Raw genomic sequence first — 14475 nt, forward strand, 5'->3', positions numbered from 1 at the left:
GTTTTTCTCCGGTACCGGGAACTGAACTCACAACCCTGCATTTGCCAGGCAGGTGCTTTGCCGCTGAGCTAAATCCCCAGATCCCCAGCCCCTACACTTCACTCTTATTCTTTCCTGGAGGTGGTCATTTTGGAAGGAGTCCCCTGGTCCTTAAAAGTTGAATTCAATATTTTAAATATAATAATTTGGATGTTGGCAAAAGTGTCTTTTACTAAGTTGTTAGAGAATTAGAATTTGTATATCTGTTTTTAGAATAACTACATATAGTAGAATGATCATACATCCTCTCCATTACTAAGAAATAAATGAATGAATACTTTACCTATTTTCCCAAATAAACGTGTGTACACTTATGCAAATTGTTACTCTCTTCTGCAACATTTCTTTTCACTGAATATACTAAGGCCCTGAATTTCCTGGCTGCACCTCATTTTTAATTGTTCATAATAAGATAAATATATCATTAGACATAACTGGATAAGTTATCCCAGCCATGTTGTAATTGTTCTGTTTACATATTTATTATAGAATATTGAAGCAAATGTGGTTCTGTGCTTTTCTATAATACAGTGGAAGTTCACAACTTCATTGCCATTGATGTGCATTGTATCACTAATGTAGTAAATATATAATTTATTGAATATGCTACATTTTATAAAGCCTCCAGGAAAGCTGTAAAACAGTTTGGTCAAGTTCACAATGCATGCTTAATTTAAATTTCACCAATATATATGAGAAAAATGAATGTTTTCTTTTCACTGAGATCAGCCATCTAATTTATTATCATCACTCTAATTTTGACATATGAGCTCTACGTTATGCATAATTTCTTCTCCCCAGACAATAAAAAATGCTTTACAAGTTAGAAGAAAATATATGATACATTTTGAACTCTCATGAGAATCTTATGTTTATTTTTTTTACCTTCAAAAAGCACACTGAATATTACATTTCTAAGGCTTTTCTTACCATAACTTCATAGAAATGACCATATATAATATAAAGTTTATTGAAAATAATGGAAGAAATCCAGTGACATCCTTATTAAATACACTCTACTTACTAATTTTTATTTGTATATCACATAAAATGACAAGAATTATATGGCCTTCTTTATTTCAAGAATCTTTCTAAGGCTTTTGCCAAAAATAATGTCACATTTAATACTCTCTCTGAAATTTTCCCAGAATAAGATTCTAGGCAATCAGAGAGACATAAATAGTGTATTTCTGTGTCACCTAGAAAAACCAGTGATTCCAAGGTCATGGGGTAAAGTGCAGGGAAGAGTCTTGCCTAAGTATTGAGCATAATTAAGCCTACCCTGAGCACTGCTACAGGTTTGCCTACTATATTTTGAAAGCACTACCTGAAAAAAACGGGTTGTAAGTAATTTAGCAACATGTTTACAACAAATCTTGAAAATATTTATAGGAATATAAAAAAATACAAAGCACATATTATGATAAAATGCACAATATCTGCCAGGGAGAGGGATCTAGCTCAGTGGCAGAGTGCTTCCTGAACAAGTACAAGTCTCTGAGTTCAATCCTCAGCAATGGAAAAAAAAATTACAAATCATATGGGTTGCCGGTTTCCTTTCTTTCCATTTTTTGTGAGCTACTAGCAAGCAAAGGAGCAGCAAAACAAACCCACGTAAGGAGAAAAACCAACCTATTGAAACCAACCCACAACATTAGCACAGTTTTGTGCTAATTGTCACAGCTGTGACAATCAGCACACAGATACATTAAAATAGTAAAGTCTGCCTGCAGTTCATGTGTTCAAGAGGTTAAGTAGAGACCTTAGCACTATAAAGACTGCAAATAAACTTCCAGAAATGTAGTCAGCAATGTTTGAGTAGAAAAATACACTCTCTTGTATTAATAGCAGATTAGATTTTGCAGAAGAAAAGATTACTGAATTTCAATGCGGTTTTTTTTTTGTTGTTGTTGTTTTTTGTTTTTTCTCCGGTACCAGGAACTGAACTCATGACCTTGCGCTTGCCAGGCAGGCGCTTTGCCGCTGAGCTAAATCCCCAGCCCCTTGAATTTCAATGTGTAATAACATGAGCTATCCTAAATTAAATGCAGAGAAAAATGGAATTAAAATTTAACAGAGCATCAGTGAACTGTAGGACAACTTTAAGTGGCCTAATAAAGTAGACTTCATAGTCCCTCCAAAAGAAAGAGACGATACAGGAAAAAGAAACTGAATTGAAAATGAAATTCAACTAAAAAACTATTACTCTACAGGCCCAAGATAACAAATCATACACAAAATCCACTTGGGCAATCTGTTTCTGTGAAAATGTATGACAATATTATTAGTACTTGAAGATGTTGCTATACTGTCTTCATCATGAATTAATTGTAATGAGAATAAGGGAAATTTGAAGAAAATAACAAGACATATCATAATCAAATTGCTCCAAATAAGAGTAAACAGGAATTATTTTTCAGGATGAAGGTAGTATAAAGACTTTTTCAAACAACCAATACCTTAAAGACTTCACTAGGACATCCACAATAAAAAAGATTTTAAAGGGACTATTTCAACACAGAAGGTAAATTACACTACCTATGGCAACCTTACATGAGTTTTCCTAATAACTTATATTTCTTCAATGTGATGTCTGTTTAAACAAAAAGAAAACAATGTTCTATGGACTTTTAGCATATGTACAAGGAAAATATTTGGAAACAATAGCATAAAAGCTAGGTTAAGAGAAAGGATGTATATTATTGTACATTTGGCATGTTATATGTGAAGTGATAAAACGCGCTTGAAGGTAGACAGTGAGAAACAAAATATCATAACATAAACCTCAGAGAAACCAAAGACAAAGATATATAGCTAAAATACTCAGAAAAGAGGTAAGATAGAATAAAATACTATTCATTGCATCCAAACACAGGCACATAATGAGGAAAAATGGAAAAACAGAAAACAAAATGGCAAGATAATAGAATTAAACTCAGCTATATCAGTAATCACATTAAATTCAATATGTAAATATCCTCAATTAAGAGGCAGAGAGGTCTCTGCATGCCTACTGGAAAAGTTAAACTGAAAACCAAGCAAGCAGACTCCAACAACAAAGTGGTGAAGCCACTTGGATGCAGAACAATCCACCCACATATATTGCCTGTAGGTATAGAAAGTATATGGTCAACAGTCTTATGATTTCTTATAAAGTTGACACACCTTTACCATACGATACAGAAATCCCACTTTTACATATCTTTCCGAGGGAAATGACAATCTATGCTCACATTAAAACCTGCATATAAACATTTATGATAGTGTTATTCATAGACAGCAAAAGATATCACTTTAAAGGGTAAAGAAAAACCAAAATGACAAAAACAAACACATAAACAAAACAGCATAGAGCACAGTAAAAGTGAAAAACAAAATTTATGTGTATATACAAGGATAGCTGGGATAGGTGTATTGCTGATGTCTGTGGTTTATTGAAAGGAACAGTCAATGCTTAGAATTTTCTTTTTTCTTGACCAATTTTGCACGTTTGAATCTGGTAGTTAGAATGACTGATCTGAAAACAACAATATGCAGTATAAGAACTATTGTTGAACTCCTACCATCTTGTGCAGTGAAGCTCTGCATCATTTTCATTTTTTTATTACTTGTTATTGTCCTTGATTGATTGATCAATTTTACATTCTTATGTCTGGTGGACTGAGCAACTTCATTGAAGTTAACATTATGTAATGTAGCAACCATTGTTAATTCCTATCATTTTGTTTTGAGGTGGTGTATCATCTTTGTCATTTTGATTTTGTTTTCATTGGGTTTTTAAAATTTTTTTAAAATTAAAAATTAAAAAAAAAAGATATCAACAAACCACATGCTCTCTAGCTGACTGAGATAAGGATCGGTGGTGCCTCTGTTCAGCGGAACATCATCCATCAGTGACATTCCACCAATACAAGCAAAATGGCTGAATGTACATATATGTGACTAAGTGAAAGAAATCACACGAAAGATGCCTTATATCACATAATTCCATTTATGTAATATCTGGAAAAGGAAAAATCAGGGAAAGTTGTTGCCAAAGGTTTGGGTTGTAGAGTAGGTTGAAACCCAAAAGTCAGCCTTTGAGAGGGTTTTGTCACTGATGGAAAAGTTCTGAATCTTGATTGTGGTGCTATCTATGACTCTGCATTTATAAAATCCATACAACTACACACCAAGAACAGAACAAAACAATGTTACTACTAAACAAAGTTTTTAAAAAGTAGATTGAGTCAGTTTTCTTTTTCATAAGTCATTCCAGATCACTTCTGCTGTGCATATTTCTGTCATAATCCCAAAATTCTAAGGTTGTGCCTTACTGGAAGTGCCTGGAAGGAGTGCTCTGTAGTAGCCTCTATCATAGCTGCTACAGAGAGATAATCGCTTGCTGAGTATACAGCTTACTAGGGACCAAGGACATCACATTTTTATAATCCACACTTCTAATAATTGCAGTGTTCATTCTCATTAATTGCATATTATACATACGAACAGTTCTAAGTAGAAAAAGTCACTAGATGGTTACAGCAATTATGTGAGTAATTAAACTTAAGAGTCTACTTTAATGTAAGCATCTGTTAGCATCTCCAGCCAGCAGAATGTGAGGAGTTTGCTAAACACCCACAGAATGAATTTTAGTTCCTCTAGCTAAGTAGAAATAATTGCATCCAAAATTTTTTTAATTTAGTGAATGTTCTTAGTCTACCCACAGTTTTTATTTCACATCTAAATTAAATTTACATACCTCTTTATATTTGGCTCTGGAATATATCTCAATGACTTCTCCCTATTTCTGGCTTAATGTATGAATGAGCATTTTTACAGCATTTGTCCATGCAAAATATGAATAAGTAGATAAGTGAGACAAATATAACAGTGAATATATATTTGTCATTCTCTTTCATTTCTCCTTGGAATAAGTGGCTTAAAAAGAGGAAATACACTTAGAGATCAATGACTGGACAGTCACCAACACTCAAAATAAAGGCACAAATATCATGAGGCGAAGTGGCAGATGTGAAAATATTCCTCCTTCTGATGTCTCTTCGATGAAAGAAAACTGTTTCCAATATGAACAGTTGCCTATGCATAGTCATTGTTTATTACAACCAAACATTGTGAAAAATGAAAAATGCAAAAATAAAGAAATAACAAAGTTTAATACTCTACAAAAGATGCTCTACAAGGTAGCCATTAGCTTTCAATTAGAAAAAAAAGCCGCTGATAACTGGGGCTAGTGTAATACAGGTTAGGTACACTGTGTTCATCTTTCTATCTTTGTAAATCATAAACCTTGGAAGCTATTGTAAGGAATAAGTTGTACCATTATACACAATGTCCCTCTTAATCTACATAAATTCATGGCTCAAAAATAATGAGTGCTTATAAGAAGGTATTCAGTGGTTTTTTACATGAAGGAGTACATATGAATTAAATTTCCAGATTCTGTGGTGAACAATTGCATATACTAATTTATGAAAAACTTAGAGTAAAAATAATAGTAGCTAAAGACAAAATAGAAAAGAAAATACCAACTTTAAATCCCAAAGAAAAGTCTGGTTTTGGATCACTATAAAGTTACTTCTTAGCTGAGAAAACTTGCACATGTTATTTGCCACCACTAAATTTCTGTCTCCTTATTAAATAAACAAATAAATATATACTTTATAGAGTTGTGCCTAGGGTTGTAAAAATCGTATGGAATGTAGTAGATGATAAACAAATGTATCTACTTTTATTTATATAGAAAGCTGTTCACTCAAAGAAATACATGACCAAAGATGTCTCTTCAATGCTCAAATATTCAGTTATTATTTCCTAGTATACAGTGTTTCCCTGTATGTCATGTGTGCTATTTCAAATATATAGTATATACCTGTATATTCATATAAATATACTATATTAAATATATAGTATATCTGAAATATATAGTATATCCCTATATGTCATGTGTGCTACTTGAAATATATAGTATACTCAGAGACTTGCTATATGTGCAACAACTCCTGTGGGTGAGGTATTTATCACTGCCGTTATCAGAACTGTGGAAGTGAATAAAATCTGTGTAATGTGCTCAGAAAGTAATAACAAATATAGTGTTTGCAAGAATCTACAAGAATTGAAATGGTAGTGAAACTTAGAATTTCACAGAGGCATTAAAAATAAGGAGAAAAGGCATTTATTGATTATTTTAAGAAACTGACAAACCTGTTTCCTATTATAATCAGCATGGTTAATGTATTGCTTGAACTGTATATTTATAGATACAGGGAGGTATAAAGAAAGTTAAATTGAGAGCCAATCAGGAATACAAAGAAAAATGGGGAAATACTGAAAGAATATGTCCTATATGTACAGGAAATATTGATTAGTAAGTAGATTAATATGCATTCTAATGTACATTTTTTCTTTCTGCACTGGGAATTGAATCCACAGCCTTTGCATTGAACCATTCTCAGAGCTTTTTATTTATTTTGTTACAGGGTCTCTCAGTGTTGCTAAGTTGTCCAGAATGGGCTCAAATCTTCGATATTCTGAACTTTGCCTTTCAGAATGCTGGATTATTAGGTACGTGCCACCATATCTGCTTGTAATACACTTCTAAACAAATTTCTTTCAGATTGTTCTTAATGCTTGTGTGTTTTGTAATGTATTAGTCATCTTTCCTGTCCCGAAACACAATATTTGACAATGATATCTTAAAGAAGGGAAGGTTTAATTTAGTTCATGGTTTTAGGAGATTCAGTACATGGTCTACAGGTTTAATGGCAGAAACCTCATGTTGGTAGGACTTGGCAGAGGATCGATGTTTATGTCATGGAAGCTGGGAGACAGAGCAGAGAAACAGGGGCACAGAGGAAGAGGCCACGTATCACATATAGTATCCAAGGCCACACTTTTATGACCCACCCCCCAAACATTGTCAGGAGCATGTTTTACTAATCTGCTAGCATTCCTTAATCCAATTAAATTCACAAATCAGGATAAATAGTCATAAGTAATAACTATAATTATGGTTCACAACTGTTAATTGAAATATATGTGCTGTAGTTTTTATAATTAGAACCTGAAAAATCCTTGATTATTTTGCACAACTGTGTAATTACTACCTAAAATTATGTCATAACAACCTTTTAGCAAATTAAAGAGAGACTTGCTTTTCTAATTTAAATGAGACATTCAACTGACAACTAAAAATTGTTCATATTTGTGGGATATCATGTAACGCTTCCATATACTGTGTATACATGCATACATTGTATATGGTTTAAACCAGGTAAAATGTTTTTATCTTCTCAAAAATTTATTATTTCTTTTTTTTGTACCAGGAATTTAAACTCAGAACCTTACACGTGCCAGGCAAGGTGCTGTGCCACTGAACTATATCCCAGGCATCATTTCTTTATAGTTAAAAGATTCAAAATATGTTCTAGTTTTCTAAGAAATATAGTGTATTTTCATTATCTATAGTCACATTATAGATAGCACTCAACTGCATAGCACACCACAACTTCTTACTCCTATCTCTTATTGTAATTATTAATAGTTTAAAGATTATTTGTTTGGCACTATTTGTTTTTTTATTTTGTTTGAGATGGGATCTCATCACGTTGGTCAGGATAACCTCAAAACTGTCATCTTCCTGCCTCAGCCTTCCAGGTAATGTAGATGGGATTTTAAGTATGTGCCTCCACTCCCAGGGTAAAATGATTCATATGTAATATGTATACAAGAAATTAATTTAACTAAATAGTTTTAGAAATAGAACAAAAGTAAGAACATCTTGTCTCTAATATATCTGAAAGTTAAACTGGATTATCTGCGTGATCAGTTTAGGAGCTGCCTAGGGGATTTGTAACGCACATGTCCAAGAGTGTCTGAGCGAGTCATGGAGATTCGACCTTGAGGTTCACACCTGGTTCTTGGCCCCTTCCTCTTTAGCTCTTGCTCTGCTTGTTGGCCACCATAAAGTGAGACATTTTGTTCTGTTACCCCCTCTGCCAGGATGTTCCTGCTTTAGATTCTGCCAACCATGGAGTGAATCCCCTAGAACACAAGCAAAAATAAATCCTTCCTCCTTTAAATCATAGTGGTCAGACATTTTGTCAGACAATGGCAAAGTTGACAAAATAATGTGATAATTAAAATATTGAGTTTCACAATCTTCCTGTGGTTAATAATACTTTTTATTCAATGACTCTAGTGTATAATAGTGACAAGGAAAGCTCATTTTAAATGATTTATCTTAGAGCTACTAGACTCTTCCTGAGTGAGGCACAGCTATGCTGCATAGAGAGACACACTGTGCAACTCACCCTGCTGACATACTTTTGGATCTTTACCTGTACCACCTCTGCACATGTTTCTGGACCGGGAGAGCACCATTTGGGACCCTACAGGGAGGGATTGGAAATGTGGAGTGAATATTGAGGGTGGGAAGTTTCAGGATACATGAACAAAATTTCTAAAAATATACTCGAAGAAACCTGATTAAAACTACCTTTAACACCTTTCACAGTTCAGGAGTTCTAATCCCTAGATTCAAAATACTTTGGTCTTGGAATTTCCACCCTCCATGTGCCAGGCACAGACCAGAAATCCTCTCTCAGAAGGCCCGCGAACTGCTTGCACCAGGTTCGCGTGTTGGCCCTCTCTGCACGCGCCCAGCGCAGAGTGAGGTACTGGACTGGGGGCGCGGGGAGCTGTGGCACCATGGCTCACATTTGAGCTTTGCCTGCACCCCTACCACCTGAGGGTCACAGACACAGGCAGTCTGTGAGTGCTGTTGGTGTGGCCCAGGTCTAATTCCTGTGCTGACTGGAGACTCAGAATCAGGTGGTCCCCAAACTGTTGATCCTGCTGTTTGTGTCTGGGTTTGCCTGCATCCTGAACTGTGTGGGGTCACCAGTCCACTGGTCTGGGAGTGAGCCATCAGTGCAACTTGATCCTGAGTCATATACATGCCCTGAACTCCAACGGGTCACTGGATCAGATGGACTGCAATCAGCTGGCATCACGGTCCACATCTGAGACCTGGGAGAACTAGATACACTTCACCATCTGCAGAAAAACCCCAGAATAAGCAGTGCATTTCAGCAGATACTGACAGGCAAGCCTAACCACCAAGAAAACTAGGGACACTAGTGGCCTTTGCTGAGCTGCCAGTGAAGAGGGAGACTGAACTTTCTGGATCCGGGATCAAACATGACAAGACAAAGGACTAAAACACAATCTCAGAACTCCACCCCAATCAGAACAAGTCCAGGAGACATCAACATAAGAGAACTTGGTAAAAACACACCTGAAATTGCTGAAATGATTGAAATGGAAGTGAAGAAACAACTTCATCAGGCCATAGAAGAGATCAGATCAGAAATAATCTCTCAGGCAAAAAAGGAAATGACAATAATAATGAAAGAACTGCTCAGGAAATCTGATAAAAAAACATATAAGAAAACAAAAGAACATAGGCAATGGATAGAAAAGTTAAATGAAAAATATAGAAATGACTTAGAACGCATGAACCAGATTCAAAGAGAATTCCAGAAAATGAAAACTTCCATTGAAAGCTGCAAAAACTGCTTGAATTAAGCTGAAGATAGAATTTCAGATTTTGAAGACATCATGGCAATTAGCAAACGTGAAAGAAAGGATCTCTTAAAATCAACAAGGAACCAGGAAAAATCAATTCAACAGCTGCAAGATGAGGCAAAAAAGAATAATGTAAAACTAATAGGAGTCAATGAAACAGCAAGAGGCAACACAAATGACATAAAAAGAATATTTGCAGAAATAATAGCAGAAAAGTTACCAAGTATGGAAACATAACCTGATATACAAATAAATGAGGCATATAGAACTCCAAACAACCACAACTAAAATAAAACTACACCCAGACATACAGTAGTCAAGTTTCCAGATCTCCAGCAAAAGACAGAATATTAAAACCTGCAAGAAAAAAGAAACAGATTACCTACAAAGGAAAGCCCATCAGAACCATGGCAGACTTCTGAGCACAAACCATCCAATCAAGAAGAGCTTGGAGTGAAGTATTACAGGTCCTAAGACAGAACAGCTTCCAACCAAGACTGGTGTACCCTGCCAAACTGTCCTTCAAATTCACTGGAGAAATAAAATATTTTCACAACAATGGACAACTGAAGAACTTCGTGAGCACCAAGCCAGCATTACAAAGAGTACTAAAAGATATTCTAGACAGAGAAAAATCTGACCACAATTTCAAGAACAACAGTAAGAATGAAACGTCAAGAAAAGCAAACAAGTAAAAGAGAAGAGAAAGAAAGGGAAATTATGTAAACATATATATATATATACAGGATAGCTACCATAGTTGTGCTATGTCTTCTATTGCTCTACAGGAAGGAACAGTTAATGATTACTTGTTTGATCAATCTTGTATGTCTCTATTTGTTTTCCTGAGAAACCACTTTGAAGATATGAATAAGTAATAAAACAACCATTGTTAATTTCCTACAACTTTGTCTGTAACTCTGTTTTGTTTGTATTGCTCTTATGCTATTTTGTAAATGGATGTCTGTTTGTTAAAATGCTTTTCTTCTTTTATTTTTTAAAATTAAAAAAAAATTGATCCTTTAGGTATCTAGTCTAAAAGACAAAAATAAAATCTTAAAGATTTCACCATTACATCTGTAACACAGTTTTCTCTAAATTAAAGACAGCTTATCAGCTTTTCTTCATTAAATATTTGCCATCATTTTATCTAAGCATCACATAGATTTCCAGAACAATCCTGAAACTGTTGGGGATTTAACCAATGACATCATGCATATTAGGCAGGGCTGTGCCACTGAGCCTCAGGCCAGGCCTTTATTTATTCAATTTATTTTGAGACAGGACTTACTAAGTGGCTCATACTGGTCTTGAACCTTCAATCTTCTTGTTTCACATTCCTTTTACTTTTTTAACAAACATTTTCATAGCAGTTACTATATAATGTGCAATATTATAAAGTTTATAAATATTCTATTTTTTATATATTTCCTTTACATCACTTTATAACTCAGGTATGGAAACAGAAGCACAGTAAGTTTAATCAGTTTTTCCAAGGTTACAGATCTAGTAGTTAGTTGAACTAAAATTCAAACCCAGGAATTCTGGCTCCAGAGATGATATTTTAAATATTGCCTGTTTTATGGATCTGAAAGATAAATTCTACAAGCAGAAATAATGGGCCAGAAATATTGACATTTGGAAGTTCTTTGTATAGTGTACTAAATTTGATATGGAATATGTATACAAATTTGCACACCTACTAGCTATGAACCTGGATGGCAATTTCAGTCTGACTAATGTTGTATCTCATTGCCTTAATTTAATTTACTTGAATAGTATTGAGATTAAACCTTTTAAAATACAACCATTAACAACTTGTTTCTTCAATTTTTAAAAATTGTCTCTGCAAATATAGTTATGTCTCCATTGCTTCATTCAGTAGCCATTCATTTAGGGATTAATATGACAGGGATTTCATAATGGAAAGTAGAGTGAAATAAAAAAATCTATTCTACACTGAAGGACATTTCCATGTTTTAGTTCCAATGTATTTTTATATTTTTAAAAATTACTGATACATAAGTAGCTTAAAGCTATCATATATCGTATCCATTACAAAAGTTTTCACAGCATTTTATTTTTGTTAATGATTCTTGTGGTGTAGAGATTGTACTTTTCAAACTTTTTATATAAGTAAACTGATGAATATTTTTCTTTTTTTCTGCCTGAGCTTTAATTCAGTTCAAATATAAACATTTATATTTCCTTCAATTATCTGTTTAGGAGTTGACATTTAATACTTTAGGGTATTTAGACTAATTTTATTATGTAATATAAGTTGCAAACTCTTTAACTTATTAATCATTTTGAATACTGTTGTTATTTAAATGATTTTATCATTAAAAGAATTACTTTCCCTTTATTCCATTAAACCATATTTACATTCCCTGCCATTTTGAGACAGTTAAAAATTATGACTGTATGCTTTACCTTTTCAAAGCTAAGGTTATAAATATTACAGTCATTATTCAAGCTTCCTTCACTAGTTTTAGTATTTTATTTCCAGATTAGCTAGCAAGAGTCAAACATTATTTCCTTTAGATTTTTATTTGTGCATTTAGGAGTAATCCACATTATCACAACATTCAACCTTTTTATGTCATGAAGATTTCTTTGAATATTTGCAGAACTCTATTTTTCATCAAATTTTAAGAATAAAATTTATAAAGATAGGTTTAAATGTTGGTCTCTTGGTTTTCTGATTTTTAATTCATCTTTTGCATTTGAGATATGGATCTTCCTCAGTTGAAGAGTTTTATCACATCTGCAATTATTTCTTTATTCTCCTCTTTAACAGCATCTGATATCCACATTTGTATTTCAGTTATCTTCCTCCATAGCTATTACCTAACTTTTCTATATCTCCTTATTCATTAGGTTATTATGAAATGTATTTTCTATATTATATACTTAATCTGCTCTTTACTGTTTATAATGTTAATACTGTTTGTTACTGAACTCAGCCAAGTCTCTTTTAATTGTAATTTGTTGTCTCATCATCTTATTCTTTACCTATTCTTTCCTAGGTTTTTGTTTTCCTAACTACTGTTTAGAACACAACAATGGATGGGTAACTACGTGTTATCTTCTATAATAAATTCTTTTAAAAGTGACACTTATTTCTAAAACTACATTTTTAAGTTTTTCTTTTGTCTTTTTCTGAAACTGAGTTATGCACAATTTTATTGCTGTTCTGCTGTGTTTTTCCTGTTCATTTGAACTGGAATGATAAGAAGAGTGTATAAGCCAGCATTTGTCCATGTGTGGAAAAAGATAGGTCATTCTGGGTTCCTATTTCTTTCCCATGTTTGAGACTAAACTTCTCTTGCATGTCTTGAGCTTGTATGCTGATATATATGCAAATATTCTAAATAAACTTTTGCCAAGTTTACTACATGCAGCTTCTGGATCATGGAAGAAAGATTTGGTTTTTTCCCATGTATGATATCATTAAAGAGAATATTTTATAGGTAGACAAATGGAATCCTTCAAACTCTAAAATCTTTAGACTAATTTGTTCACACCAGCTGTCTTTAGATTGAGAAAGAAATAGGGAAAATCTAAGCAGTGATGGTGAGACTTCTAGAGCTTTCAAAGATAAAAACAGCTTGCTGCAAAATGCATGCCAAAGGTTCGTCATCCCTGGACTAGGGCAATGTGATGGTTCTCTACCCCTCACTTTGCCTACCTTTCGGAATTATTAACATGATTTCTAATCTTATAAGCAGTTGGGTCTTTGTAACTTACAAATAATAAACACAGAGGTCAACTGAAGACTGAAATTGTTTAAACTTGTAGCTTATATCCTTTAAGGCATGACTTTTCCAAATACCATTATGAACGTTGGTAGGCAATGACAACGCTAAATGTTCCTATCAAAAATGTCCAATTATTTTGGCACTTGGGCATGTATTGTTATCAAAAGCAAAGGGTAATGAATGAATGTTTGTCATCATAATGGCATTTACTTTCAAATGACTACACATGATAATTCCAAAAGTTATAAAATGACTTACATTCAACAATTTTCCCAACCTCTCTGTTGACATAGACTTCATCTAAATGTATATTTTTATCATTTATTATTTTTATTATCACAAATTCTTATTTAATATGTTTGACATTTATAGGAAGGTAATTTAAAAAGCAAATATATAAATACTAAGACAAAGAGAAATAAAAAGGGCGCATCACAGTTAACTAAAGAGAAAGATTTCAAGTTGTTTGGCACTTAGCTATTACTTACTACCAAAACTCATATATTCAAACTGACAAGGAACAACTTGTAAAATGGGCCTGTCACATTTTGATAGGGTTATTCTTGATGGCAATGTGAATTCCTCTGTAGCAAATACTGTATGTACATCAGTACCATGAGGACAACGAAAACTTCTCAGGAGGACATGAAACAAAGAACAGTTCATTAAATGGGCTGAAAGATTCTTTCAACACAGTGGTAGTCAGACCATCATGATGATGTCATGTTTGAATAAAAGTGGAAACATTTCTGTAATAACTGACAAATCAAGACAGAAAACTATAAAACTATAATGTAAAGAGCCAGCTTCTCTTCACGCTGCTGTATATCTATCTGAGTCTTCTTCCTGTCTGTGTGTGTATTCTTGGGACTGATTCTCTTCAGTGACCTATAGACTCTTAGATACAGCAGATGAAAACAAACTCTTTTATTTACAACTAAAAGTTAATAAATTTTGGAGAAGGAAATAACCATTAGATCAGCAGAAGTCATCAGGATTTTCATCTTCTGTAGGCATTGTTTCATTATAGAGTTTATAGCTATTGGACTTCAGCTAAAGGATTGTATAAACAATCTTTCAAACACTC

The 14475-nt window shown here is 33.7% G+C and overlaps 1 protein-coding gene across 1 annotated transcript in view; it reads right to left on the reverse strand.

The window, feature by feature from the left end:
* The window catches only part of Lipi (lipase, member I), a gene marked incomplete in the record, with an annotated part of 57903 nt that overhangs the window by 1631 nt on the left and 41797 nt on the right, over nucleotides 1–14475 (reverse strand).

This window comes from Chinchilla lanigera, unplaced genomic scaffold, assembly GCF_000276665.1.
Source record: "Chinchilla lanigera isolate Chin_1 unplaced genomic scaffold, ChiLan1.0 scaffold00006, whole genome shotgun sequence".
Taxonomy (NCBI): domain Eukaryota; kingdom Metazoa; phylum Chordata; class Mammalia; order Rodentia; family Chinchillidae; genus Chinchilla; species Chinchilla lanigera.